Consider the following 6066-nt stretch of genomic DNA (forward strand, 5'->3'; position numbering starts at 1 on the left):
GTTCAAGATCTCTTTTTTGTAAGGGAATTCGTGCGATTCCAGAACCTGTCCTAAACGACTCAAGACAGGATTATTTATAGGGTGGATTAGGGTTTTCGTTTGAGAAGAAGAGAGAGAGGAGCGTGGCGGACAGAGGGAAGTGGAAGGGAGCGGTGTGGGGGACAGAGGGAAGTGGGGAGGAGATGACGATGAAAGAGGGAGAGAAGAGAGAAAGGGAGGAGGAAAGAGAGAGGAGCAGGGACGGCGGACGAAGTGGGAAAATGAGGGAAACCCTTTTAGGGTTTCCTTTGTTAAATGAAAAGCCGGGTCGGGTCGGGTAAATTCGGGTAGTGGGATGGGTATTGGGTCAAAATAATGGGCTGGTGGTTTGAAGATGTGGGCTTGGAATAAAATGTGGACTGGTCTGAAAATTGGGTTGGGGTGAATTAAAATGGGTAGTGGACTATGAAAATTGTTTTGGGTTAATCCAAAAATATTGGGGGTGAATTGGGCTCATATTTGAACTAATAATAATAATAATAATAACAGCTAGTAACTGTAATAAAATAATGAAACGCCGATATTGATAAGAGACTAATAATTATAATAAAATATCAATATATTTTTTAATTTGCCAAAAATATTAGAAGCGTAAATAGGTATTTCAGAGGAAAGGCGGGACAAAATTGGGTGTCAACAACTTGTCCCTCTTTGGTCGGTAATGATGAAAGAATTTTCGGGCAAAGACGTTGACTCAGTAGCCTATTTTGTCCTGGCTAAAGGAAATTTGAGTGGATTATGGCCAAACTCCAGTTCTCTGAGTTGCCTACATATCTCGGGTTGCATGAGAATTAGGCTGTGTGTAGTTCTGAGATAGAGAATCTCGATTGGTGCGAATCTCTGCAAAATATTGTCCCAGTGTCGAATTATGATGACACTGGGTATTATGGTGGAACTTGGGAATTCTGAAAATTGAGTGTTCTGGAATGCAAGCGGAGTATTTGAGGTTGGAGCCGAGTGTTCGAGGTAGATCTTTGACCCTTGTCGAGAAGTCTGATTATCCTTCCCAACCAATTGCCCCAGTTCGATGCCGAAGAAATAGTTCCACGAGTTGATGTGTGATGCCAACTTTAATATTGTCAAAAGCCACAAGCTAAAAATAATTGTTAGCAATAAAGAAATATATGTGTAAACAAGACAGGGTTGGAGAAGTTTACACTTGTAACCCCTATTTCGAAAGTTGAATCCACAACATACTTTGGAGATGCATTAAATTTATGGCTTCCACTTGAAGAAGAATTAAGTCGACATTGATATCCACTTTAACGAAAGCTAAATCGACATCCACGTTTGTTTTTAAGGAAATCTAAAACTGTGATGATGTCCGCTTTTGAGGAAGTCTAATTTATGACCACATTCAAATCCATATGTACAAAATTCATAGTGCGTAAATAGTAATCCACGTCCTCATTTGCAGAATCCATGCCCACATCATAAAACTCATGACGTAGAAAAATGAATTCATATCCACGTTCGAAGATCCACTCTGTCCAAATATAAATCCACATCCACGTCCACATTCCAATGGTACAAAAATATAAATCCACATCCACTTCCACAAACTTTAAGTGCAAAGAGATAAATCTACTTCCACATCCACGAGATCTATAATGTAAAAATAAATCCACGTCCACGAAATTCACTGTGCTGAAATTTAAATCCACGTCTATGCCCCAAAATCCACAATGCAAAACATAAATCCACGTCCACTTCCACGAACTTTATAATGTAGAAAAATAAATCTATGTCCACATCCGCATTCCACGGTACAAAAATATAAATCCACATCCACTTCCACAGACTTTAAGGGCGAGAAAAAAAAATTCACTTCCACGTCCGCATTCCACGGTACAAAAATATAAATTCACATCCACTTCCACGGTACAAAAATATAAATCCACATCCACTTCCACGGTACAAAAATATAAATCCACATCCACTTCCACGGTACAAAATATAAATCCACATCCACTTCCACGGTACAAAAATATAAATCCACATCCACTTCCACGGTGCAAAAAATATAAATTCACATCCACTTCCGTGGTACAAAATATAAATCCACATCCACTTCCACGGTACAAAAATATAAATCCACATCCACTTCCGTGGTACAAAATATAGATCCACAAAATATAAATCCACATCCACTTCCACAAAATTTGTAATGTAAGAAATATAAATCCACGTCCACGTCCTCAATGTTCATAATGCAAAAAGATAAATCCACTTCCACGTCCACAATGCATAAAATAAATCCACGTCCACTTCCACCAAATTTTATAATGGAAAAATATAAATCCACTTCCACGTCCACATCCACGGTACAAAATATAAATCCACATCCACTTCCACGATACAAAAATGTAAATCCACATCCACTTTCAAAAATTGTATAACGCAAGAAAGGTAAATTCACTTCCACGTCCACAATGTTCATAATGCAAAAAGATAAATCCACTTCCACGTCCACATCCCCAAAATCCACGGGGTGAAAATATAAATCCACGTCCACTTTCAAAAATTGTATAATGCAAGAAAGATAGATCCACTTCCACGTCCACAATGTTCATAATGCAAAAAGATAAATAATTCGTAATGTAGAAATGTATATCCACGTTTATATCCACATCCACAAAACCATTCATGAAGAGATATAATTCCACATCCTAAACCATGTCCCGTTGTGACGGAGGTTAAACCTACAATTGTCCCCACGATTTAACATATGATGCAAGATTTCGATCCTGTCATCTTATCAAAATACCACATTCTAAAAAGAACTTGTTAGCGACTTGAAATAAATAAATATGTATGAAGTGATGATAAAGTCGTGGAATTTAAACCGATAACAGGTGACCATGTCCGTATCCACTTTGAAAAAGGTTAACTCCACGATCATGTGCCCTTGGTCCCTCGAGAAATGCCACGAGCTAAAACAACTGTTAGTGGTAAGAATATGTAAATAGCTAGGTTTGAAAGAATTACGCTCACAGCCCTTGGTTGAGAAGATAAATTTATGTCCACTGTTGCGATCAAAATTTCGTGAAGACTGGAACAACGTCCACCGTTTAGCGCAAGCTAATTTTACATCCACATTGAAGAATGCTTGCCTTTCGAAGAAAGCTAACTCTTTGATCACGTCCATAATTAAAATCGAAAGAAAAGTCCAATATGCGCCACATCCATGTTAATTGAAACCTGTCTCATCAAAGAAAAATTGTGAGTTTAAAAGAAAACTGGTTGACTTGTGCATATCGGGGAACTTGGTCCTTGACTTGATTCCTGTCTCGATCGTGTTCACGTTCTTCGAGGCCCCACCAGATATTTCGCTTCGCCAAGGAGTTTCAGTAATAAGTAATAAAGAGTGTAGTTTGAAAATAAGAGTAACGAGATTTGGCTGACTTCGAAAGGGAATACTTAGTGTCTCTAATAGATAAAATGATTGTGAAGATTCGAATTCAAACTTATCAACATTTTTAGAAAGATATAGGCGGACTTTTATTTAAAATCACTGAACCTTTAAGACCACTTTTGTGATACTTCTAAAAAATTGTCCCAGTTTCCAGTCCTGGAGGCGCTTGGTTCTAAACGATTGAAAAGTGAGAACTTATAATGAATGTTTTTGGAAGCGATTTGATCGATTTCAAAAATTTGTCCCAATTTCAAGATACTAGGACACATGAATTTAAACAGTGGGAAGACCAAAATCTTATATAAAAATCCTTATGTGTCTCATAAGGACCAAAATGGTTGGACAAACCGAAGATATTGAAAATTTTAAAAATAGAAGGGCCGAACCTGCCTTGGGTTGCCTACGTATCCCAAAGGAAATCAGGCCACACGTAGTTCAAACCCACAAAGCAAAGACACTGAAATATTTTGAAAAGAGTGGCCGAACCCGATATGGGCTGCCTACGTATCCAAAAGGAAGTCAGGCCAAACGTAGTTCATTGAAAACTTGTCGGGGAGGAAAATGATTCATTGCTAGAGGGGCGACCGAACTCAGAGCCATGGATTGAAAGGGACTACAAAGTTGTGTGTTGGGACCCTGATGAACAGATCGGGTTGTGTGTCGGAGCTTTGAACGAGGAGAAGTCCTGGATTGCATACTCCGATTTGTGTATCGAAGCCTTGAAATGAAATGAAATCTCGTGTTGTGTGCCTAGATCCTGATGCATACTCTGTTTTGTGTGCTAGAGCTTTAAAATGGAATACCCGCATTAGAAGGTGGGCGCCTGACTGAAATTAAAATGCCCACATTATGAGGTGGGTGCCTGAACTGGAAATTAAAAATACCTTGAACTGAAATTTAAAATACCCGCATTATGAGGTGGGTGCCCGAACTGAAATTTAAAATACCCGCATTATGAGGTGGGTGCCCGGACTGAAATTTAAAAAACCCACATTATGAGGTGGGTGCCTGGACTGAAATTTAAAATACCCGCATTATGAGGTGAGTGCCTGGACTAAATGAGCTTGTCGAGAAGCGGGAAAATAGCTTGCTCAGTTAAGTTCATCCAAGTTTGGGAATGGAGGTGGCATAGGCAAAGTCTGACGAACCCCGTGAGATGGAGTCATATGTGGCGGAGTTTGAGAAAATGACCGATTTTGAAGGACCATGTGACTTAATTCAGCAACTCGTCGCTCCAGACGAGCAATGATCTCCAAATGTGTTTCTGGTTCATTAGAGGATGTGGGATCACTCGTGATCGGTAAACTAAGAGATGGCTCAGATGAAGTGGTTGCATTGATCAAACTTTGCTCCATTTTAGAACGAGTCTTTTTAGTTAACCAGGTGATTATTGGTGAGTCAGAGTTTGATTTCTTGGCTCTAGACCGTGTGAAATATGGATGCTCCGCCAGTTCCCCTTTAGCACAAGTCAACCTTTTTTATTTTGAAAATAAGTTTAAAAGAAAAAAGATAAAAAAGAAAAAGAAAAAGGAAACGAGTCAGTATACGGTAAGGACATATTATTGCATATAAACATATTATTACACATAATACATCGCGTTCTATAATGCAAGGGACCTCTTTATGCCAGAGGTAGGCCTAACGAACATTTGAAGGACAAACATGTCTTTTATGTATCATTCCACCACTCTTCCTAAAAATAATTACAAGAATAATAAAAATTTATTACATGCCAGTTAAATATTCAAAGTTAATCTAAGATATCTAATACTTCATCTCCACTGATTTCTTTTAGTTGTCTTCAACCCTCCGGCATTAATTGGATGCTCCACGACAACCTGCAACAAAATGTCAGTTTTTCTTGAAATATTTATCTATAGAGTACTAGGTCAACATATTTGTCCTTCAAATAATGCACATAGATAGTGAATAGTGTCACTTAGAGTCATAGACTCATTTGGACATTTGGTAAGGTTGACTAATGAACTTAATACACCAAGGGTATTAAGCCTCCTAGGTTTAAAATGATGCATGTCCTTATAAGGTTTTGGTTTCCGCTCTACCTAGGTAGACTAAGAGTTGGTTTCCTATGACACAAGGCTCCCCCAAGTGGACAACTTGGGAGTGGAAAGTCCGTGGCTGTTGACTGCACCGCCGATCGACTAAATCCACCAGAACAATCCAACTAAAGGGGTAATTTAGTAGTGCACGGGCGCGAACCGCGAAGCCGCTTTAAGTGTGTGAATATGTGTGAGTTTTCGAGGAGTGGAAGAAGTATGAGCGGAATGCCAATTTAAGGAAAGCAATAACATACATATTACATAGAAAATTTACATAATGAATAAAATAAAAACACCCAAAAGCATATAAGGAAAAAGAAATAATAAAGGCAAAAAAAAGAAAAACAAACAAAATATCCAACAAATTAATTATTAACCTAAGTCTGTTATGGTTAGAGCCTAAAATCCCCAGCAGAGTCGCCAAGCTGTTATACCCCATTTTTAACCGGGTTAAATTAGAGCACAACATATTGGTGATTCCTATTTATTTTGTTTTAAGGAGTCTCCACTTAATTAATTTAACGGTGAATTAGGACACCTAGATGTTAACTA

The sequence above is a fragment of the Lycium barbarum genome, chromosome 4 (assembly GCF_019175385.1).
Source record: "Lycium barbarum isolate Lr01 chromosome 4, ASM1917538v2, whole genome shotgun sequence".
Classification (NCBI taxonomy): domain Eukaryota; kingdom Viridiplantae; phylum Streptophyta; class Magnoliopsida; order Solanales; family Solanaceae; genus Lycium; species Lycium barbarum.